The following is a 25,185-nucleotide window of genomic DNA, read 5'->3' as shown; positions in this document are numbered from 1 at the left end:
GAATAGGCACAAAAATTTCAACACAATAGGTTATAAACCTCAAGTCGTGTGCTAGTGAATGACTTTAGGTTTTATTCTTGATTAAGTCTTGAAACTTTCAAGAGCTTTAAGACTCCCACTATCCTCTTGACATATAAGACTCCCTTGTCAAATATTCAAGAGATAGTGCGGATTCTTTATCAAGACTAACACTTTACACAATTGGCCTAAGTTGGTCTATGTTTTATCCAAAACATCACAACTTACCAATTTCAAATGTACAAGAGTAGATAACCTTTTACTCTTACATTTGACTAGTGTTAACAAACCCTCTTTAAGATATGTCACTCAAGTTACAATCTTGGAGTATGACTCTAAGAATTGTTTTGGAACGAAGTATGACTCATCTTTTTGATTTAACCATTTCAACAATTCATGACTCCTCTTCTTAGTCATAAGAATGCACTAAGATGACTTTAGAGGACCAATTGTGATATGGTATCTTAATCATTAAGATGATCATAAACATGATACTAAAGTAGTCTCCCATCTTTTCAGATTTGAGAAACTTTTATCTTTCTGCCATACTTTGATTCTTCTTATTCGTTCTCCAATGCTACAGACTTATACTTAAACTTATAAGTATAACCATATTTACTGAACTTAAGTAAATCATGACGAATAGTCTTCTTGATCTTTTGTGGTGGACTTGACCAGTGCACAAGAATGTGTACTCGATTCCTTAGTCCTTCCTTATTCACATAAGGAATTAGTCTTAATTTTCCAAGCTGAAAGTTCTCATTCATCATACTATACAACTTGCATGATTCCAAGTTTCGGTCTAATTGAACCTTGGGTGATGAGAATCTTTCCTTATTTGGTAATATTAGACACTACAACAACCGAAAGAATCAAATCCATTTTTCCAATATTGCTATCAATGGAATCTTATAAGCAACAACTTTTCACAAATACCATTGTAAGGATACTTAAAATAAATAAAATCAAAACCTTTTTCTTTTATTTTAAAACTTTGCGGAAAAACTTATCCTTACAATCCATATGAAAACCTTGTTGTTATCTATTCCTAAGCAATATAAATATCATAACTCTTAAGTAATAGCCCAAAATTCTGATCACCGAACCATGCGATTGAAATCCATCTTCGCGATCAGAATCAGCATGTACTTAATAGAGTTAGACAATGGACTTTACCTGAAGTAGAGCCAAACTTATTGACTTTAACATCCTTAGGTAAATTTGGCAGCTTCGTAACCAAGGCCCCTTCCTTTGGCAATAGTTACCTATGGACCCTTGATAATGGGACTATCTCAGACTTCGCCTCTCTCTTTACCATTGGGTCAACCGAGTTGACTATGGCCGATCCCTTTCCATTGGGAAGAGAGAGCTTTACTGGATATCCAATGTCATCATTGTCAATGTCCATAGTGATTTAGGAAGTTGATCTTAGCAAATAGATAAGATCATTAAGGGTCTTGTCTTAGTCTGTTTCATAGGATTCCCAAAAGAACTCACTATGTGACTTAGAAAGTAGTTGAGCCACCAACTTTCTCAAGACTTTGACACCCAACTCTCCCGGCTTGTCAATATGTGACTACATCTCCAAGATGTGATCACACCTAGACCTTTCCTTGCCAATAGGGCTTGAGTGACCTTAAACTTTTTAGGAACTTGTGGGTTAGGGAGAATAATTGGAGGAGGTGAAAGACGTATGATATCCATGGGACATCATCTTCATTTAGGAAAGCTTGTTTCAAGAGATTTGGGAAGATCATAAATGTCTAGACCAGACATCTTTTTGGGAGATATTCAAGATAGTTGATTTAAAGTCCTTAATATGACACCCAATATGAAATATTAAGGCTAGGACCCAACAAACTATTTTATAACTTAGAAGAGGTATGCCGTAATCCAAGCTATAAAATATTTGAAGGTAGGTGAATGACGATTCACCAATTTCCACCATGAAAAACGAAATAATTTATTAGGTTTTAATTGGATTTGAAAGTCCTAGATCTTTGAGATTCATTGAACTGTTCAAAGGCATGTTTCAATCTCGAGTGTGCCCTTCAGGTTTTGTGACTGGGATGCCAAGGATCACAAAAAAAGGTGTGAATAACTATGCAAATATACTTGGTACCCTTAATATTTACCCCTTAATCAGTGTGCCGGTTAGCCACACACGCTCCACCGATACTATGATAAATATTAAGTTACCCTTTGCCTACCTTGTTAAGTCCAGGTTAGTGTGCCGGTTAACCACACACGCTCCACTAACGGTTTAAACAAAGTGCAAAGTGTAATTTCATGGATTAGCACCTTATTCACATTTTCCTAAGTAACTAAGATTGGGAATTTATAAGTGTTTAGTTACTTAGTATTTATCATTAATACTTTTAATGAAGGGAGAATTATAGTCCTTGTCCTACCCGTTCGGCTAACGACCCTCCACCAGTCAAGGAAGCGGTGGGTGAGAGTGGACACCCATTAAACTGCCATTTTATAGGCAGTAACCTTATACCCCCGTTATAGACCACCTTCGTGAATGAGGCCTACTAACGGTAAGACTGACTTGCTCTTATACATATATTTAAATATTATTAACTTATAATATTATAATGTATAAGGGTTGAATTTTAACTTTTAAAATTCTAAGGGCTAACTTGGAATTAAAGTATTCATGGGAAAACTTTACAAATTCCAAAACTTGAGGGCAAGTTTTTGAAACTATTCAAAACTAATTAATTCCATAACTTATGTGTTTAAAGTAGTTTTAATTAAAAAAACTCTTCAAGTTCCATAACTTGAGGACAAGTTATGGAAGACTTTAAACTAATAAAAGAATGTAACTTTTCTTTATTTTTGTAACTTATGGAACTAATTAAGGTTACACATTTTATCATTTAATGAAGTGACTCTTGAACCTCCATAACTTGAGGACAAGTTATGGAGTCATAAAACCATTTAATGAGGACAAGACTCTTCATTTTTGTAACCTTTGCCAACTTTTATGAGTTTTATGATTCTTAAATGTGACTTTTCATATAACTTGAGGACAAGTTACAAAAACACACTTTGGAATCATTTCTTAGATTAAAATGGATTGAAAACAACTATTTCACCCAACTTTTCTATTAATCTAAGAACCTCATAAGAACAAGATAATTCAAATCATCAATCTTCAAGAAATTAGCATGAACATACAAACTAATACAAATCTTGAAATTATGACAATTATCTTAGAAATTGGATTAGAATGAACATTACCACATCAAAAACAAGTTTATAAGTCCAAAAACATCTTAGGGTAATGTTCCTAGTCCAATTCCAGCCAAAATAATCGAATATATGCATCCAACTCGATTTTTCAGCTACTTTTGCAAGTATAACAAGAAAACAAGCCTAGGCTCTGATACCACTATTGGGTTATGAGCATTCTAACACTCCTAAGTGTACATGCAACCCTAAATACCTTGGATCTATGTTTTCTCTATTATACATACAATTATGAACATCCAAGGTATTATCCTAATCTAGCATACAAAATAATAAATATAACAAGATAGAATACATACCTCTTTGATGTAGAATGTCTTCATGAAGCTTGAGTGCCTAGTGCCCCAAGTGTGACACCTCAAATGGTTCACACAACACCAAATACACTTGGAATAACTTGAGAGAAACTTGAACACTCCTTGAAATCGTCTAGCCCTCACACTCACACATTAGTGCACGATTTCTTGAGCCATGAGATTCTTTTATACGGTGGCTATTAGGGTTACACCATGTAAGTCATAACTTTACCCATTCCTTATGCTCCATGGATTTTAACCTCCATGGAGTATCCATGGGTCACCCCATGGACTTAGTCCAACATAAGGAATCTTGGATCACAAGCCCACATATATAAGAATGAATGATTTACACAATCAACCCATATATTTAATTAGTCTCCTTTTGATCACTTAATTAATTCCAAATTAATTCTTGATCAATACTAATTAAATTAATATATTAGAACTTATAATATATTAACCAACCTTAAGTGTTATTTCTCTCATTATAGTCTATCCAAATGCATGATGCCATGCAACCCAAATGGACCATGCCGGGTCGGGTCAAGTCTTACCAATTATAGTTATGGACTTAGACATTAATCCAACAATAATGACTCCACATGTTACCTTTTCATCCTAGTTGGTAATCCTAACTCATATGTCCTCTCCATTGAGTTTATAACGTTGCAACTTCTTGACTGTTGACAGTGCTAAATTATGCATTTGCTCTTCCTTCTAACTTTTATCTCCATTGGTGACTACTACACTTCCTAAAATAGACTTAACCTAAATTAAGGTCCTTACTTTGACTACCATAATGGAACGATGGGTAATATTTTGATGATGTAACATCCATACTTTTAGGTATATTATTGTGTATTTAATTTTGAGATTTATGGAGTGACTCGGCGAGTTATGATTTCAACTCGTCGAGTATAGTCTAGTTGTTCACGTGGGATTAATGAATGGACTCGACGAGTTAGAGAGCCGACTTACCGAGTAGGTGCTAGGCAGAGAAACCCTACTTTCTTGGGGTTAGGGTCTATATAAGGGAACTTATGCCACCATTTATGGCTCACCAACTTCCTAACCCCTCTGTGTGAAACCTAAAACGAATGTAGTGAGCTAATAGAGTTTCCAAGCTAACCTTGAAGGATTTTAGTGCATCTTTGAGGAGAAAAAGGAGTTTGTTCAGCAAGAAAGAAGAAGGAGCTAGTGGGATTCAGGCCATTTTGTCCAGAGCTTCAAGAGGAAGGTAAAAAGCTTGAATCTTTCCCCTTTATTTGGTTAGATCTCATGAATTGAGAAGTTAGGGTTTTCATCTCATTATTTTGGGAATTCGAGAATACTAAGTTATCTAGAGGTTTAAACCTCAGATCTGGACCTTGTGATGTCTCTAGAGCCCAAAAGTCCCAACTTTATTCATCCATATGAGGAGTATGGTGTTTAACACCTTGTGAGAACATGTATTGGTGGATTGGAGCAAAACCACCATGCATGAGCGTAAAGATTGAAGCTTTACGTGACAATCGAGCCTTAGGATGGTAGATCTAGTGTTTGGAGTGATAGTTCTGCCTTAAGTTGCCTGAATGAGAAATCAGATCGAAGGGACTCGCCGAGTCCATGGCCTGAATCGACGAGTCGGTGAGGGTTTGTCCCAATGAGCTTGATCATGCGATAACTCGGCGAGTTGTGGGTCAACTCAACGAGCTGAGCTGGACCTTCGCGAGACTTCTGAGGAAACAAGTGGACTCGACGAGTCACATAGGTGCACTCGGCGAGTCGGGTCAAACATGGACTGTTGACTTGAGTTTGACTTCTGTTGACTTTAGGCTTGGGTCAATCATGAGTAATGGAGGCCATGGAGGGGTAAAATGGTCTTTTATCCACTTCATGAGTTAGAGAGAGAAAGAATAGCCTTCAGTTATTAGATTCGTGAAAAGATTATTAATTAGAGATATCCATCCTTTATGATAGGCGGAGGCTAGTTCGAGATTCGGGTATGAGCTTATTTGCTTGCTTGCTTGTAAGGTGAGTCTTCTCACTATCCTTACCATGAGTGGTATCTTTGTGTGATTGAGTTGTCTTATATGCTTACATGGTGTATTGTGATACCCTGCATTATTTCTTTGTGATTTATGTTGTGTATAATTCAGAGCTTATAGAGTTAGGACCGAAGGGTCCATCAGAGTTGTGGGACCGGAGGGTCCCACATAGACAAATTGACTGGAGGGTCTTTTGGTGTTATAGCCTCGAGTGGCTAACATGACGTTTGTGGTATTTTGGGGAACTCACTAAGCTTCATGTTTACCATGTTGTGTGTCATGTGTTTCAGGTTTTTCTCAGGATCACGGGAAGGCATCGGCTTGATTGTACACACCAGTGAAAGAGTTGTGTTTTGAGGATCCTGGATTTTAATCAAATAATTATGGAATGGAGAATTGTAAATTAAACAAATGAGATTTTTGTGAAATGTGTTATGAGAATTATATGATTTTTAAATGAAAATTTTGTTTGAAAATTTACGGTGTTACAAGTTGGTATCAGAGCCTTGGCTTGAGGGATTCGGATGCACCTTTGGGTATGTCTGGACTCAAATAGAGGATTTGAGAGAAATTTTCAAAAGGAATGATTTTTTCTAAAATGAGCAAGAGTTTGTTAAGGAAAAACGAGAAGGAAGAGTGTGTACAATCATATTTTAGGGCTAGAGTTGCCTGATTTGTGTTATGAATTATTGCTGAAATATTAGTGATGCATGCCAGAAGATAGGCTAGGTGTTTCATATTTTAGGGCTAGAGTTGCCTGATTTGGGATGCCTTAGCCTAGGAATGTTGCTATCTGTGATGTGCTTTGAGTATGTGCGGAGTAAGAGTATCCAACAGGATCTTTTAGAGAGTGAGCTTTGAGTAGAGGAGTAATCTAGGAGAGATACCTAGACGATTATTGAAGGAGCCTATCGAGAGAGTAGTTAGATATCCACAAGGATTAGAGTTGCTTGAGTGCAGTGATACCTTTTGAGTGAGAGTAGAGCAAGTGGAGTTGTGACCTAGAGTGGTTTTACGTGTTGGTAGAGATTATTCGATGCTGTAATGCTGCTTGCTTCGTGCTTTGTGGAACTCTTGATGATGGGAGTCGGCTACTAAGTGAATATGACGATATTTAGGAGCTAGATGGCTGGCATCACATGGAGTTCCTTAGCAACTGATGGCAGAGAAGTGTTAGAACCTAGGAAGAGCCTAGGGAGTGACCCTAGTCATATGAGTACGCTGAGAGAGGAGAGTATTTGCCGGGAAGCGACCAGGTTTAGTGGGATTGGTGATCGAGAAGGTTGAGCAACTACTTAGGAGATCTGGGATGATCCGTATGGAAAGTATGGATAGATGTGGCAGGTAGCATGGGTCCGTACTACTGAAAGCAGAGGGTCCGTACTCGAAACAAGGAGAATTCCAGAGGTTCTAAATAGCAGATTGAGAGGAGATAACATGGTTCTGGTACCATGATTCATAACAGATTGAGAGGAGATAACATGGTTCAAGTACCATGATTCGTGGCGGTTAGTGCTTCTGCTTTTACCAGTATCTAGTTGTGATTGATTGGACTGGGATCAGATGTGATAGAGTGTGGGGCCTAAGCGCCATGATGAACGAGTCTCATTAGAGCATACCTTGAGGTGCAAACCGAGTTAGTGTCCGAGAGATTATTGGTTAGATGCCAGTTGGAGTCGTAAGACTCAGGGATGAGTAGAGATGATGCTTATTGGAGGATCACGGTCTGAGTCAAGTAGTCGACTAAAAGATGAGGTGTCACCTTCTGTGTCAAGAGTTGCGCTGTCCCTGTTCCTTGGGTGAAGCAAAAGAAATGACGAGCTTCCGGTTTTCAAAGTATGGGGTAAACCCCGTGGGGTAGCATACGGTTTCAACCTTTTCACCAGAGAATTTTGGGTAGTATGTTTACTGCGAGGTATTTCTTATACCATGAGAAAGTCATTGGTGGGTCTATGATGGAAGAGAGCAGGGAGGTGCCTTTTGGGGAGGCATATTTTAGCGGCGGTTTCAGGTGGTTCATAGAAGTATATCGGGGTGGTGGCCATCGTTATCTTCGTTGTGTACCGACTGTGAGAGTGGGGTCTCTTGCTTTATGATTATTCTCGCGATGGTAGGCTGGTCGAGGAGTCAGAGACGAAGTGTGTGTTAAGTGCATTATTTCCAGTCAGGACTAATTCAGAATAGTTGGAGTATCCAGCGGTATATCGGTATGGGGCTTCGAGATGACTAGAGGCAGTCACATTGGGAGGATTCTAAGAATCTTGTCTGAGTCACGGGATATTAGGAGTTGCTTGGTTACATCGGAAAGATCATTGAAGTGATTATATGGCACGTTCCAAGAGTCAAGTGTGATATACTTGGTGAAACAGTCTATGGAGTAGATTGTTGGTATGGAAATTGGTGATGGTTTGAACCTTGAGTGGGGGAGAGCTAAGTATTCTGTTGAGAGGATCAACGATCTATTTAAAGTGCGGTTAGTGAACTGGTTATAGAGATTTGTGGTGCGGACACATGAGACATGGGATTATTGGTGGGTGAGGCGAGGTGCAAAGCGGGATGATGCATGGGTATGTGCTTAAGTAAGGATGAGTGAACCCAAGGCAGGTGGCCGTTGGTCAGAGAATTTATTATGGCTAGGGATTTTTCGGGATTGCAATTTGTTGAGTTCGAGGCGGTTGGGTCGCCGAGTTCAGGGTGTAATAAATGAGATTTGCGGGTATAGGTATACATTGTGATCTATACTCCATAAGGGGCAGCAGTTGATTTGTCAACCAATCTCAGAGTCGGTTTGAGTAGTTCGTATGGGCGGTGATTATTAGAGGGTGGAGCTTCGGATTTTCATCAACATGTTTTCAGTCAATGACGATTCCTTTATGTTTCAATTTGTGAGATGGGAATATTCCGAAGTTTCAAGTTGTGTGAGAAGAATATCGGTTGTGGGATTATGATAGGGTGCATTGTGGTATCTGAGTATGATGTCGTGAGTATGAGATCAGTGGTTAAGGCAATAGATCGTGAGGTTCTGTGATGGTGTAACAAGTTATCCGAGTATGATATTCTAAATTTCGGAGTATTTTGAGTCTTGAGTTTGAGATGGCACGTGGTGTATCAAGTATCTATGGTTCCAGTGGAAGCCCTTCTGCTACTTGACATCAAGCGAGATTATCTAAGAATGTGAATTGCAGCGACAAAATGAGTTGTCATGATGGTTGTCGTAGGGAGTAGTGATGCTTATTTTGGATGGGTGTGTGCACCTATTAATGCTGGGCCACGGAGCATGAGTTAGTGAACGTAGTGTGGCGTCGACTTGAGGATGAGATCATAGGGGTGGTAAGAGAAAGTGTTGTAAGAGTACAGGGAGCTGTAGCATCCATGAGTTAGTGGGAGAGAGTGTAGCGATACTGCGGAAAGCCGTAGTATTCACCAAACAACGAGCGAGCATTGTGAAACTGCGGGGAGCCGTAGTTTTCACTGGTCAGAGGGATAGCGTTGTCAAACTATGAGGAGCCATAGTTTTCACTGGTCAATGAGAGAGTATTGTGGAACTGTGGGGGAACCGTAGCTTTCACTAGCCAGCGAGCAAGAGAGAAGCGTTATGGATCTGTAGGGAGCTATAGTATTCGCTAGTCAGAGTAGGACGCAGAGGAGTTCTTAGGCTTGGGTAGCCTTACCACTTGAGTCTTCTAGAATTCTAGTTATCGGACCAGGGGCGAGACTGGGGTCTCCGTGTCGATCAAGGATTGTTGTATCCCTGGTTGAGGAGAGATTATCGTAATCGGAAGGAATTGGAGAGTTGGTGAGGGCATAAATTCGCAAATCACGGGTTTCGGGTCGAGTATCAGATTGGAAATGAGTGGTTTAAATTGTGCGTCGGGCCAGACTCTCGAGTTTGACTTGGCTCTAGTGGTGTATTGAGAAGGAGAAATGAGATTCCAGACTTAGAGGTGGGTTCCATTTTAAGGGGTATTTTGTGTCATTTGATGTTTTAGACCTGTGTGGGCCAGTGAGTTTGTATGGAAAGGACCGCGAGACGTATGAAGCTAATGACTAGTAGACGACAGAGGTCGAGGGTGACACGGTTTCAGTTGGGGTAGTAGTATTCGCTCGGGGTAAAGCTAACTTCATGACTTGTGTGTCACACTGGGCCGAGATAGTTAGTGTGAGAAGGAAGTCACTGAGACGTTTTGGGGTATGCAATGGGTAACCTTTGGAGGTTCAACTGCTGGGTCGGGAGATGACCTGGTGCTCAGTGTTGAAAGGGATATTTGAGAAACGAGCTGGGGTTTATGATTGTTAGATGTGAAAGGATATTTCTAAACAAGCATGATCATTTTCTTGTGTTTGAGGACAGGGTGTTAAGAATTCATTGCTCAGATGGGATTTGATTATAGTAAAGTGGATGGGTCCCTGGTGTGATGTGATCCTTTCATTCCTTGGAGTATGATCTGGATTGTTTAACATGTCAGGTATGAGTGATCGGTAGCCAATTTTTGGGCATTGACTTGTTTTTATCAATCGCAACCAGAGAATCAGAGCGACATTGAGTTATTGAGGTCTGTTATTCGAGGAGCGAATAACATGGTGATATCTTGAAAGGGCGGTTTGACAGTGAGACAGGCCACTAGAGTTTCCAGATTCTGGAGAGTCAAAAGGGGTATCGTAGCGGCAGAAGGGTTTGTCCTTTTTCTGGGTGGGAGTTCCTGTTTGGATTCAAGTGTCCATGGAGGAAGATAGCTGTGTGGTATGAGATCCTTTCAATGGTGCTTTCAGTTATTGGGTTCGATCTATGTGTTGTTGAGGAGCGATTTCGAGGGCGAAATCTAATTTAAGTGGGGGATAATTGTAGCATCCAGACTTTCAGGAATATTATTGTGTATTTAATTTTGAGATTTATGGAGTGACTCGGTGAGTTGTGAGTTCAACTCGTCGAGTAGAGTCGATTTGTCCGCGTGGGGTTAATGAATGGACTCGACGAGTCAGAGATCCGACTCGCCTAGTAGGTGCTGGGCAGAGAAACACTAATTTCCTGGGGTTGGGGCCTATATAAGGGAACTTATGCCCCCATTTCTGCCTCACCAGCTGCCTAACCCATCTGTGTGAAACCCTAAACAAGTGTAGTGAGCTAATAGAGTTTCTAAGCTAACCTTGAAGGATTTTAGTGCATCTTTGAGGAGAAAGAGGAGTTTGTTCACCAAGAAACAAGAAGGAGCTGTTGGGATTCAGACCATTTCGTCCAGAGCTTCAAGAGGAAGGTAAAAAGCTTGAATCTTTCCCCTTTATTTGGTTAGATCTCATGAGTTGAGAAGTTAGGGTTTTCATCTCATATTATTTTGGGACTTCGAGAATACTAAGTTATCTAGAGGTTTAACCCTCAGAGCTGGACCTTGTGAGGTCCCTAGAGCCCAAAAGTCCCAATATTCATCCATATGAGGAGTATTGTTACACCCCAAAAATCGGAACGGCGGAAACGTTCTGGGGCGGAGGACGTCATGTACAGTATCACAACAATTCATACTAGTAAACAAGCAACAACATCATCCATTGCATTAATAATATAATTCAATACAAGTGTTCTGTGTATAGTTTATAAGAAACCAAAAATGAATAATCAAAAATAGAGACGAGTCTAAAAGTACTCCGTCTTCTCAAAACCTGCCATCGGTACCTGTCTACTGATGACCTGAGAATACAAGTTATTTTGAAAGAGTTTATCAGCATTAAAGATGGTGAGTTCATAAGTATTTTAGTGTCATTTGTTTGCATAAGTCTGAAGCAAATTTTTGAAACAGTGTAATGTAAATGTTTGTAAATGTTTGTAGATGTTTGTAAATGTTTGAAGTAAATGTTTGTACTTCCTAGAAAATCCTATATTTTCTACTAAAATGCAGTCTTCTACCAAGACCCTACTATTCTGTATGTTTGTTTCTTTTGTAAAAGTGTGTATTTTCCCAAATATGACTATCATTATCAAAACATAGTTTACATTATCGTTTATGTAAGAAGATCACAAAGTGAATGCAATAGGAAAATAATGTAGTACTGTAGTATTGTAAATAGCAACTAGTGTTGTACTAACTACCTTAAATCAATTGTTAATTAAGGTAAAATGTGATATGTTGTAACCTTACTTGATTGACTAGTGGAAAGACGACGCCGAAATACGTCGAAAAGTTATGACATTCGTCACCCGTAGACCTGTAGGTCCTACTGTAGCTAGCAGCAAGGTGTAGGATGGTCGGTCCAGTATAGATCTATACACAAAGTCACGCTCTCCCTCCAGGAGACTCTGGTTACAAAACAAGACACAACAGTGATGCCATGCCCCGAAGTAGTGGCTCACATTTATGTTATAGTATTCTTGTATATGTATAGTATGTCGTGTCTGTATAGTGTATACTATGTTCTCTTTGTATCGTGTATAGTATGTTCTCTTAGTTTCTCATCATAGTATGTTTGTATTGACTCATGAGTGAACTGACTCATGTATGTTTCATTGTACTAGAAATAGTGAGTGGTATACCTCTAAACTATACCTATTATAGTTTACCAGTAATGTTGTTTGAATGGCTGAGTAAGTTTATACACATTTGCTACCCAAAGGTGTTGGAACTGAGGTAAAAGCTTTTATATCTATACATATATACATAACATATAACTAAGGATCAAACGACACTCGGACAAACAACAGGGTACTCTAAGTCCACAACCAAGCAAGGAACAGGAAATAAAGTGAGTTATCAGTCCTAACTCCTTCCAACCTTATTTATATAACTATATCTGCATAGACATGGTTTTAACAATATATAAGTTTAAAAGAGTTTAAAGGAAAGGTTTAGCATATAAAAGAAGTTTGATTAAGAGTTCATTATGTAAAAGAGTTTAATAACATGTTGTGAAATAGATTTGTTTGATAATCATTTTGAAGTATATGAAATCTATATGTTTAATAGTTATTAATCACATGTGATTGATTCAATAACTATAATGTTCAACTTCTATCCCCCCTGTAAAATCATTTAAAAGGTAGATTAAGGGGTATGAACTCACCTGTAGTGAGTGGTTTGGATGAAAGAGTGGTATAGGATGCTAGGTGTCAGGTGAAGACTTGAGCACACACACGGATCCTATTTAGCATATAATGACACATATATGTATTTAATTAATGTTTATCCAACTAATCAGGTAAGGGAACACCTTAGGAACTAGGCTACACTTGAATGGAAGGGTAAAAATCACAAATGATTGTGTATAAGGTGAGTTTACGACCACACTTGGTGTTTGCGGCCAAGTGTTCACGGCCAAAGGCTTTACGTCCAATGTATTCACGGCCACATGAGTTTACGATCGTAAAATCATGATGATTTGTGCCAAACGGTTTATTAAGGTCTTACAAACCACAAGGAAGTGTTCTAGCCTCAAGTCCAAGCCTTAGGAAGATTTTAAGGCTCATATGCACCTCTAACTAGGGTTACGGCCAAGGGAGATGCTCTTGGCCATAAACACCTCTTGTTCTTGGGAAATAGACGATTTCAAGGTGTTTAACATGTGTTTTAACTAGATATCGAGTATAGGGAAGTAATACTTACGATATAGAAGCTAAAAATGTTGATTTTGGACCAAAACACTAGTGTGTGTTCTTGGTGTTCTTGGTGTTCTTGAAGATCTAACCCAAAAGATGATGTTAATGGATGGAATCAATGGGTGATGCTAGGTAAGAAGATGTAGTAACAAATGACGGGACGAAATACTTACATTTTTGAAGAAAAAATGAAGATCCTTGATGATAGTTGAGAGCAAAACCCGATTTCTAACACCTGATTCACGAATCTGAACGATCTTCTATGTCATTTCCCTAATGATCTTCGAACCTGTGAGAGTGCTTTTAGGAACTCTTCCTTTAGCTAACTGTGTGTCACCCACCTCAGCCCAACACAGAGGGGATCTACACTTCCGGCCATAAAGGGCTTCGAATGGAGCAGCCTTTATGCTCGTGTGATAACTATTGTTGTAGGAAAACTCGACAAGCCGTAAATGAGTATCCCATGCCTTCCCAAAGTCGATCACATAGGCTCGCAACATATCTTCCAAAGTTTGAATGGTTCTCTCACTTTGTCCGTCGGTCTGTGGATGGTAGGTTGTATTCATGTCTAGCCTCGTTCCTAGGGAACTTTGTAGCGACTGCCAGAACCTTGAAGTCAATCTACTATATCTATCGGAGATAATGGATATAGGAACACCATGCAGTCGTACGATCTCCCTAAGGTATGTTCTTGTGAGCTTCTCCATGTTGACTGTCTCTTTGATGGGCAGGGAGTGTGCAGACTTTGTTAACCTGTCAACGATCACCCAAATAGTATCGAGACCACCTGTTGCCTTGGACAACTTGGTTATGAAGTCCATGGTGATCCGCTCCCACTTCGATTCTAGTATCCCTGGTTGCTGTAGTAAACTTGAGGGTTTCTAGTATTCGACCTTAACCTTGGGGCAAGTACGACATTTACTCCCGAAGGTAGCAATCTCTGCTTTCATGTTAGGCCACCAATATAAGTTTTTAAGATCTAGATACATCTTATCTGAACCTGGGTGGACGAAATATCGAGTGTTGTGCGCTTAGGTCATGACCAAGTCTCTAAAGCCACCGTGTTTCGGTGTCCAGATCCGGTCCATGAGATATAAGGCTCCGCCACCCTTGACTTCCAAGTTCTTATCCATCCCTCTCAGGGATTAATCCGCTACATTTTCAGGTTTCAAGGCTTCAAGTTGAGCCTCCTTAATTTGTGTGGACAGATGGGAATGGATAGTCATAGTTAATGATTTGACTCTTCGACGAGAATATTCGTTCCGACTTAGAGCGTCTGCTACTACATTGGCTTTACCGGGATGATAACGAATTTCGCATTCGTAGTCATTAAGTAGATCGACCCACCATCGTTGTCTCATATTGAGCTCCTTATGGTTAAATATGTATTGTAGGCCTTTGTGGTCTGTAAAGATAGTGCTTTTTGTGCCAGACAGGCAATGTCTCCAGATCTTCAGAGCAAATACCAGCGCTCCTAGCTCAAGATCGTGGGTGGTGTAGTTTACTTCGTGCGTCTTCAACTGTCTTGAGGCATATGCGATGACCTTACCTCGTTGCATGAGGACACAACCGAGCCCTTGGTTGGATGCATCGCAATAGACGACGAAGTCTTCTATTTCTTCTGGGAGGGATAGTATCGGTGCGGTGCATAAGGCTCGCTTCAGCATTTTGAACGCGTATTCTTGTTTCTCTTCCCAATCAAAGGCCATGTCATTCTGGGTCAATGTAGTGAGCGGTTTCGCGATCCTAGAGAAGTTCTGTATGAACCTGCAATAGTAGCCAGTGACACCTAGAAATTAACGAATTTCGGTAGGTGTCTTCGGTGTTGACCAGTTCTCAATGGCTTTAATTTTGGAAGGGTCCTTGTGAATTCCTTCTTCGTTAACCACGTGACCTAAAAATTCGACTCTTCGGATCCAAAACTCACATTTAGAGAACTTCGCGTAGAGTTTCTCTGACCGTAGCATTTCAAAGATCAGTCGTAGATGTTTACTATGCTCCTCCTCACTACGAGAATAGATAAGTATGTCATCGATGAATACAATGACGAATTGATCCAAGTAAGGACGACATACCCTATTCATTAAGTCCATGAATACTGCAGGCGCATTAGTCAATCCGAACGGCATCACTACAAACTTGTAGTGTCCGTATCGAGTTCGGAAGGCCGCCTTTGGAACATCCTCCTCTAACACTTGCAACTGGTGACACCCGGATCTTAGATCAATCTTTGAAAATAAATTCGCCCCTTGCAGTTGGTTGAACAAATCGTCTATGCGAGGTAGAGGGTAACGATTTTTGACCATTAGCTTGTTCAATTATCTGTAGTCGATGCACATACGGAACGATCCGTCTTTCTTCTTCACGAATAAGACAGGTGCTCCCCATGGTGAGAAGCTTGGTCTAATAAAGCCCTTGCTGAGCTGTTTGTTAAGTTGACCGGATAGTTCCTGCATTTCAGCTGGTGCTAGACGATAGGGCGATTTGGCTACTAGGGTAGCCCCTGGAACTAGGTCGATTCTGAACTCGACTAGACGTTGCGGTGGTAATCCTGGTAGTTTCTCCGGAAAGATGTCGGGAAAGTCGTGTACTACTGGAATGTTCTTTAGGTCTTTCGATTCTTAGCTCGTATCAACAACGTGAGCAAGAAATGCACAATATTCCTTACGCAGGTACTTCTGGGCTTCAATACTTGAGATGATACGAAGGCTCGTACCGGGTTTGTCGACGTAGATAATAAGGGTTTCACTAGACGGAAGATTAAGGCAAACAACTTTTTCATAACACATGATGTCGGCACGCTGAAGACTCAACCAATCCATGCTGATAATGACGTCGAAAATTTTAATTGAGACCGACATGAGGTCGATTGGAAAGGTATGGCTATCTAGTGTTAAAGTACATCCTATGTATATACTACTAGTGCTCTCAATTTTCCCGTTAGCCATTTCTACAGTGAATGGTTCTTTAAGTGTGCGTGGTTGTTGTTTAAGTAAGTGAGCAAATTTCTGATTCACGAAACTCCTCTCCGCTCCGCAATCAAATAGTATGCATGCATAAGAGTTATCGAGGAGAAACGTACCAGTGACCACTATGGGGTCGACTACTGCTTCCTCGTGGTATATAGCCAAAACTCTTCCAACACCGCTCGCGTTCCCTGCCTTCGGGCAGTTCCTCTTGTAGTGGCCCACCTCGCCACAACCGTAGCAAGTTTAGCCCACACCAGCGCCGGGGACTTGGTTGATTGGCCTTGCCGGAGACTTGCAGAAACGGATAGTGTGTCCTTTCCTGTTGCAGTTAGAGTACTGCATTTCCTGGCAGGGTCCATTATGGTGGAAGTTGCACTGTTCGCACTTGGACAAGCTCATAGCATACTGCTTTGTCAGCGCAGTGGCAGTAGGTGTTATCGCAGCATGAACAACCACGACCTGCTGCTTTTTAGCAGAGTTCTACGCCGCTTTTTCTATCTTGTTCTAACATCTGATTCCCGGTACGCATTTAATTTAAAGCATTTCTGTATTTTCTCTGGGACTCGACGAGTTGGAGGCCCAACTCGTCGAGTAGGGTCGTGATCCGCGGGCATTTTAAGTGACTTACTCGAGGAGTCGGGAGACTGACTCGGTGAGTGGGTGATGTTTGAGGGAAACCCAAAATCCGAGGGTTTGCACCCTATTTAAACGACTGATTGCAGCGTCCACCGTCCCTTATGCTCCCAGAACACCTCTTATCGAAACCCTAGCCGCTTTCACTGATCTAAGGCCATTTTTAGTGAACTGGTTATAGAGATTTGTGGTGCGGACACATGAGACATGGGATTATTGGTGGGTGAGGCGAGGTGCAAAGCGGGATGATGCATGGGTATGTGCTTAAGTAAGGATGAGTGAACCCAAGGCAGGTGGCCGTTGGTCAGAGAATTTATTATGGCTAGGGATTTTTCGGGATTGCAATTTGTTGAGTTCGAGGCAGTTGGGTCGCCGAGTTCAGGGTGTAATAAATGAGATTTGCGGGTATAGGTATACATTGTGATCTATACTCCAGAAGGGGCAGCAGTCGATTTGTCAACCAATCTCAGAGTCGGTTTGAGTAGTTCGTATGGGCGGTGATTACTACAGGGTGGAGCTTCGGATTTTCATCAACATGTTTTCAGTCAATGACGATTCCTTTATGTTTCAATTTGTGAGATGGGAATATTCCGAAGTTTCAAGTTGTGTGAGAAGAATATCGGTTGTGGGATTATGATAGGGTGCATTGCGGTATCTGAGTATGATGTCGTGAGTATGAGATCAGTGGTTAAGGCAATAGATCGTGAGGTTCTGTGATGGTATAACAAGTTATCCGAGTATGATATTCTAAATTTCGGAGTATTTTGAGTCTTGAGTTTGAGATGGCACGTGGTGTATCAAGTATCTATGGTTCCAGTGGAAGCCCTTCAGCTACTTGACATCAAGCGAGATTATCTAAGAATGTGAATTGCAGCGACAAAATGAGTTGTCATGATGGTTGTCGTAGGGAGTAGTGATGCTTATTTTGGATGGGTGTGTGCACCTATTAATGCTGGGCCGCGGAGCATGAGTTAGTGAACGTAGTGTGGCGTCGACTTGAGGATGAGATCGTAGGGGTGGTAAGAGAAAGTGTTGTAAGAGTACAGGGAGCTGTAGCATCCATGAGTTAGTGGGAGAGAGTGTAGCGATACTGCGGAAAGCCGTAGTATTCACCAAACAACGAGCGAGCATTGTGAAACTGCGGGGAGCCGTAGTTTTCACTGGTCAGAGGGATAGCGTTGTCAAACTATGAGGAGCCATAGTTTTCACTGGTCAATGAGAGAGTATTGTGGAACTGTGGGGGAACCGTAGCTTTCACTAGCCAGCGAGCAAGAGAGAAGCGTTATGGATCTGTAGGGAGCTATAGTATTCGCTAGTCAGAGTAGGACGCAGAGGAGTTCTTAGGCTTGGGTAGCCTTACCACTTGAGTCTTCTAGAATTCTAGTTATCGGACCAGGGGCGAGACTGGGGTCTCCGTGTCGATCAAGGATTGTTGTATCCCTGGTTGAGGAGAGATTATCGTAATCGGAAGGAATTGGAGAGTTGGTGAGGGCATAAATTCGCAAATCACGGGTTTCGGGTCGAGTATCAGACTGGAAATGAGTGGTTTAAATTATGCGTCGGGCCAGACTCTCGAGTTTGACTTGGCTCTAGTGGTGTATTGAGAAGGAGAAATGAGATTCCAGACTTAGAGGTGGGTTCCATTTTAAGGGGTATTTTGTGTCATTTGATGTTTTAGACCTGTGTGGGCCAGTGAGTTTGTATGGAAAGGACCGCGAGACGTATGAAGCTAATGACTAGTAGACGACAGAGGTCGAGGGTGACACGGTTTCAGTTGGGGTAGTAGTATTCGCTCGGGGTAAAGCTAACTTCATGACTTGTGTGTCACACTGGGCCGAGATAGTTAGTGTGAGAAGGAAGTCAGTGAGACGTTTTGGGGTATGCAATGGGTAACCTTTGGAGGTTCAACTGCTGGGTCGGGAGATGACCTGGTGCTCAGTGTTGAAAGGGATATTTGAGAAACGAGCTGGGGTTTATGATTGTTAGATGTGAAAGGATATTTCTGAACAAGCATGATCATTTTCTTGTGTCTGAGGATAGGGTGTTAAGAATTCATTGTTCAGATGGGATTTGATTATAGTATAGTGGATGGGTCCCTGGTGTGATGTGATCCTTTCATTCCTTGGAGTATGATCTGGATTGTTTAACATGTCAGGTATGAGTGATCGGTAGCCAATTTTTGGGCATTGACTTGTTTTTATCAATCGCAACCAGAGAATCAGAGCGACATTGAGTTATTGAGGTCTGTTATTCGAGGAGCGAATAACATGGTGATATCTTGAGAGGGCGGTTTGACAGTGAGACAGGCCACTAGAGTTTCCAGATTCTGGAGAGTCAAAAGGGGTATCGTAGCGGCAGAAGGGTTTCTCCTTTTTCTGGGTGGGAGTTCCTGTTTGGATTCAAGTGTCCATGGAGGAAGATAGCTGTGTGGTATGAGATCCTTTCAATGGTGCTTTTCAGTTATTGGGTTCGATCTATGTGTTGTTGAGGAGCGATTTCGAGGGCGAAATCTAATTTAAGTGGGGGATAATTGTAGCATCCAGACTTTCAGGAATATTATTCTGTATTTAATTTTGAGATTTATGGAGTGACTCGGTGAGTTGTGAGTTCAACTCGTCGAGTAGAGTCGATTTGTCCGCGTGGGGTTAATGAATGGACTCGACGAGTCAGAGATCCGACTCGCCTAGTAGGTGCTGGGCAGAGAAACACTAATTTCTTGGGGTTGGGGCCTATATAAGGGAACTTATGCCCCCATTTCTGCCTCACCAGCTGCCTAACCCATCTGTGTGAAACCCTAAACAAGTGTAGTGAGCTAATAGAGTTTCTAAGCTAACCTTGAAGGATTTTAGTGCATCTTTGAGGAGAAAGAGGAGTTTGTTCACCAAGAAACAAGAAGGAGCTATTGGGATTCAGACCATTTCGTCCAGAGCTTCAAGAGGAAGGTAAAAAGCTTGAATCTTTCCCCTTTATTTGGTTAGATCTCATGAGTTGAGAAGTTAGGGTTTTCATCTCATATTATTTTGGGACTTCGAGAATACTAAGTTATCTAGAGGTTTAACCCTCAGAGCTGGACCTTGTGAGGTCCCTAGAGCCCAAAAGTCCCAATATTCATCCATATGAGGAGTATTGTCACACCCCAAAAACCGGAACGGCGGAAACGTTCTGGGGCGGAGGACGTCATGTACAGTATCACAACAATTCATAATAGTAAACAAGAAACAACATCATCCATTGCATTAATAATATAATCCAATACAAGTGTTCTGTGTATAGTTTATAAGAAACCAAAAATGAATAATCAAAAATAGAGACGAGTCTAAAAATACTCCGTCTTCTCAAAACCTGCCATCGGTACCTGTCTACTGATGACCTGAGAATACAAGTTATTTTGAAAGAGTTTATCAGCATTAAAGCTGGTGAGTTCATAAGTATTTTAGTGTCATTTGTTTGCATAAGTCTGAAGCAAATGTTTGAAACAGTGTAATGTAAATGTTTGTAAATGTTTGTAGATGTTTGTAAATGTTTGTAGTAAATGTTTGTACTTCCTAGAAAATCCTATATTTTCTACTAAAATGCAGTCTTCTACCAAGACCCTACTATTCTGTATGTTTGTTTCTTTTGTAAAAGTGTGTATTTTCCCAAATATGACTATCATTATCAAAACATAGTTTACATTATCGTTTATGTGAGAAGATCACAAAGTGAATGCAATAGGAAAATAATGTAGTACTGTAGTATTGTAAATAGCAACTAGTGTTGTACTAACTACCTTAAATCAATTGTTAATTAAGGTAAAATGTGATATGTTGTAACCTTACATGATTGACTAGTGGAAAGACGACGCCGAAATACGTCGAAAAGTTATGACATTCATCACCCGTAGACCTGTAGGTCCTACTGTAGCTAGCAGCAAGGTGTAGGATGGTCGGTCCAGTATAGATCTATACAGAAATTCACGCTCTCCCTCCAGGAGACTCTGGTTACAAAACAAGACACAACAGTGATGCCATGCCCCGAAGTAGTGGCTCACATTTATGTTATAGTATTCTTGTATATGTATAGTATGTCGTGTCTGTATAGTGTATACGATGTTCTCTTTGTATCGTGTATAGTATGTTCTCTTAGTTTCTCATCATAGTATGTTTGTATTGACTCATGAGTGAACTGACTCATGTATGTTTCATTGTACTAGAAATAGTGAGTGGTATACCTCTAAACTATACCTATTATAGTTTACCAGTAATGTTGTTTGAATGGCTGAGTAAGTTTATACACATTTGCTACCCAAAGGTGTTGGAACTGAGGTAAAAGCTTTTATATCTATACATATATACATAACATATAACTAAGGATCAAACGACACTCGGACAAACAACAGGGTACTCTAAGTCCACAACCAAGCAAGGAACAGGAAATAAAGTGAGTTTTCAGTCCTAACTCCTTCCAACCTTATTTATATAACTATATCTGCATAGACATGGTTTTAACAATATATAAGTTTAAAAGAGTTTAAAGGAAAGGTTTAGCATATAAAAGAAGTTTGATTAAGAGTTCATTATGTAAAAGAGTTTAATAACATGTTGTGAAATAGATTTGTTTGATAAACATTTTGAAGTATATGAAATCCATATGTTTAATAGTTATTAATCACATGTGATTGATTCAATAACTATAATGTTTAACTTCTATCCCCCCTGTAAAATCATTTAAAAGGTAGATTAAGGGGTATGAACTCACCTGTAGTGAGTGGTTTGGATGAAAGAGTGGTATAGGATGCTAGGTGTCAGGTGAAGACTTGAGCACACACACGGATCCTATTTAGCATATAATGACACATATATGTATTTAATTAATGTTTATCCAACTAATCAGGTAAGGGAAACACCTTAGGGACTAGGCTACACTTGAATGGAAGGGTAAAAATCACAAATGATTGTGTATAAGGTGAGTTTACGACCACACTTGGTGTTTGCGGCCAAGTGTTCACGGCCCTAGGCTTTACGGCCAATGTGTTCACGGCCACATGAGTTTATGATCGTAAACTCATGATGATTTGTGCCAAACGGTTTATTAAGGTCTTACAAACCACAAGGAAGTGTTCTAGCCTCAAGTCCAAGCCTTAGGAAGAGTTTAAGGCTCATATGCACCTCTAACTAGGGTTTACGGCCAACGGAGATGCTCTTGGCCATAAACACCTCTTGTTCTTGGAAAATGGACAATTTCAAGGTGTTTAACATGTGTTTTAACTAGATACCGAGTATGGGGAAGTAATACTTACGATATAGAAGCTAAAAAGGTTGATTTTGGACCAAAACACTAGTGTGTGTTCTTGGTGTTCTTGAAGATCTAACCGAAAAGATGATGTTAATGGATGGAATCAATGGGTGATGCTAGGTAAGAAGATGTAGTAACAAATGACGGGATGAAATACTTACATTTTTGAAGAAAAAATGAAGATCCTTGATGATAGTTGAGAGCAAAACCCGATTTCTTGAGTTAGGAGTGGTAAAAGTGTTGAAAAATGGCCAAGTTTTACATATATAGCCAAGAGTTTACAACCACCATGAGTTTACGGTCGTAAACTCATGTGCCCTGGCCGTAAACTCCTCATAAAGGGGGTTTATGGCTTGTTTGTTGGTTTTCAACTTCAGTTGACACATCCTAACACTTAATCCTTTGATGTACTAGGCTTAGAATGCTCAAACAGACTTGAAACAATGCTAAAAGTTAGTAGAACCAAGTCTGACTTTGACTGAATTGAATGGCTGTATAAGATAGAAATTTCATGTTGTCTCATCATCGCCCCGTTAAAGAGAATTTTGTCCCGAAATTAGAGTTTAAGCAATTAAGTAGTTACACATAACTAAGCGAAAAGTTGAGGATATTTCAATTTCATTTGATCCTCGCTCTCCCAAGTGAATTCAGGTCCTCGCTTGGCATTCCAGCAAACCTTCACTATCGGGATACGACTTTGCTTCGTTTGCTTGACCTCTCGGTCCATGATCTCTACTGGTTCGTCCACGAAGTTAAGGCTCTCGTTTATCTCGATCTCGTCGAGTGGGATTACAAGAGTTTCGTCAGATAGGCAGTTTTTCAAGTTCGAGACATGGAAAGTAGAATGTACGTTACTAAGTTCGCGAGGTAGGTTGAGTTTGTAAGCTATAGGGCCGATTCTAGCGAGAATATCGAAAGGCCCTATGTATCTTGGATTTAGCTTTACACACTTTCTGAAGCGTATCTAGCCCTTCTAGGGTGAGACTTTCAAAAGGACGTGGTCTCCTACCTGTAATTCCGAAGGTTTCCTTCGCTTGTCTGCGTAGCTTTTCTATCGGTCTCTAGAGGCTTTCAATCGTTCACGAATCTGAACGATCTTCTATGTCATTTCCCTAATGATCTTCGAACCTGTGAGAGTGCTTTTAGGAACTCTTCCTTTAGCTAACTGTGTGTCACCCACCTCAGCCCAGCATAGAGGGGATCTACACTTCCGGCCATAAAGGGCTTCGAATGGAGCAGCCTTTATGGTCGTGTGATAACTATTGTTGTAGGAAAACTCGACAAGCCGTAAATGAGTATCCCATGCCTTCCCAAAGTCGATCACACAGGCTCGCAACATATCTTCCAAAGTTTGAATGGTTCTCTCACTTTGTCCGTCGGTCTGTGGATGGTAGGTTGTATTCATGTCTAGCCTCGTTCCTAGGGAACTTTGTAGCGACTGCCAGAACCTTGAAGTCAATCTACTATATCTATCGGAGATAATGGATATAGGAACACCATGCAGTCGTACGATCTCCCTAAGGTATGTTCTTGTGAGCTTCTCCATGTTGACTGTCTCTTTGATGGGCAGTGAGTGTGCAGACTTTGTTAACCTGTCAACGATCACCCAAATAGTATCGAGACCACCCGTTGCCTTGGACAACTTGGTTATGAAGTCCATGGTGATCCGCTCCCACTTCGATTCTAGTATCCCTGGTTGCTGTAGTAAACTTGAGGGTTTCTAGTATTCGACCTTAACCTTGGGGCAAGTACGACATTTACTCCCGAAGGTAGCAATCTCTGCTTTCATGTTAGGCCACCAATATAAGTTTTTAAGATCTAGATACATCTTATCTGAACCTGGGTGGATGGAATATCGAGTGTTGTGTGCTTAGGTCATGACCAAGTCTCTAAAGCCACCGTGTTTCGGTGTCCAAATCCGGTCCATGAGATATAAGGCTCCGCCACCCTTGACTTCCAAGTTCTTATCCATCCCTCTCAGGGATTAACCCGCTACATTTTCAGGTTTTAAGGCTTCAAGTTGAGCCTCCTTAATTTGTGTGGACAGATGGGAATGGATAGTCATAGTTAATGATTTGACTCTTCGACCAGAATATTCATTCCGACTTAGAGCGTCTGCTACTACATTGGCTTTACCGGGATGATAACGAATTTCACATTCGTAGTCATTAAGTAGATCGACCCACCATCGTTGTCTCATATTGAGCTCCTTATGGTTGAATATGTATTGTAGGCCTTTGTGGTCTGTAAAGATAGTGATTTTTGTGCCAGACAGGCAATGTCTCCAGATCTTCAGAGCAAATACCAGTGCTCCTAGCTCAAGATCGTGGGTGATGTAGTTTACTTCGTGCGTCTTCAGCTGTCTTGAGGCATATGCGATGACCTTACCTCGTTGCATGAGGACACAACCGAGCCCTTGGTTGGATGCATCGCAATAGATGACGAAGTCTTTATTTCTTCTGGGAGGGATAGTATCGGTGCGGTGCATAAGGCTCGCTTCAGCATTTTGAACGCGTTCTCTTGTTTCTCTTCCCAATCAAAGGCCACGCCATTCTGGGTCAATGTAGTGAGCGGTTTCCCGATCCTAGAGAAGTTCTGTATGAACCTGCAATAGTAGCCAGTGACACCTAGAAATTAACGAATTTCGGTAGGCGTCTTCGGTGTTGACCAGTTCTCAATGGCTTTAATTTTGGAAGGGTCCTTGTGAATTCCTTCTTCGCTAACCACGTGACCTAAAAATTCGACTCTTCGGATCCAAAACTCACATTTAGAGAACTTCGCGTAGAGTTTCTCTGACCGTAGCATTTCAAAGATCAGTCGTAGATGTTTACTATGCTCCTCCTCACTACGAGAATAGATAAGTATGTCATCGATGAATACAATGACGAACTGATCCAAGTAAGGACGACATACCCTATTCATTAAGTCCATGAATATTGCAGGCGCATTAGTCAATCCGAACGGCATCACTACAAACTTGTAGTGTCCGTATCGAGTTCGGAAGGCCGCCTTTGGAACATCCTCCTCTAACACTTGCAACTGGTGACACCCGGATCTTAGATCAATCTTTGAAAAGAAATTCGCCCCTTGCAGTTGGTCGAACAAATCGTCTATGCGAGGTAGAGGGT

This window comes from Lactuca virosa, chromosome 9 (genome assembly GCF_052849685.1).
Source record: "Lactuca virosa cultivar CGN04683 chromosome 9, Lactuca_virosa_CGN04683_v6, whole genome shotgun sequence".
Taxonomy (NCBI): Eukaryota; Viridiplantae; Streptophyta; class Magnoliopsida; order Asterales; family Asteraceae; genus Lactuca; species Lactuca virosa.
This window is presented reverse-complemented; position numbering follows the sequence as displayed.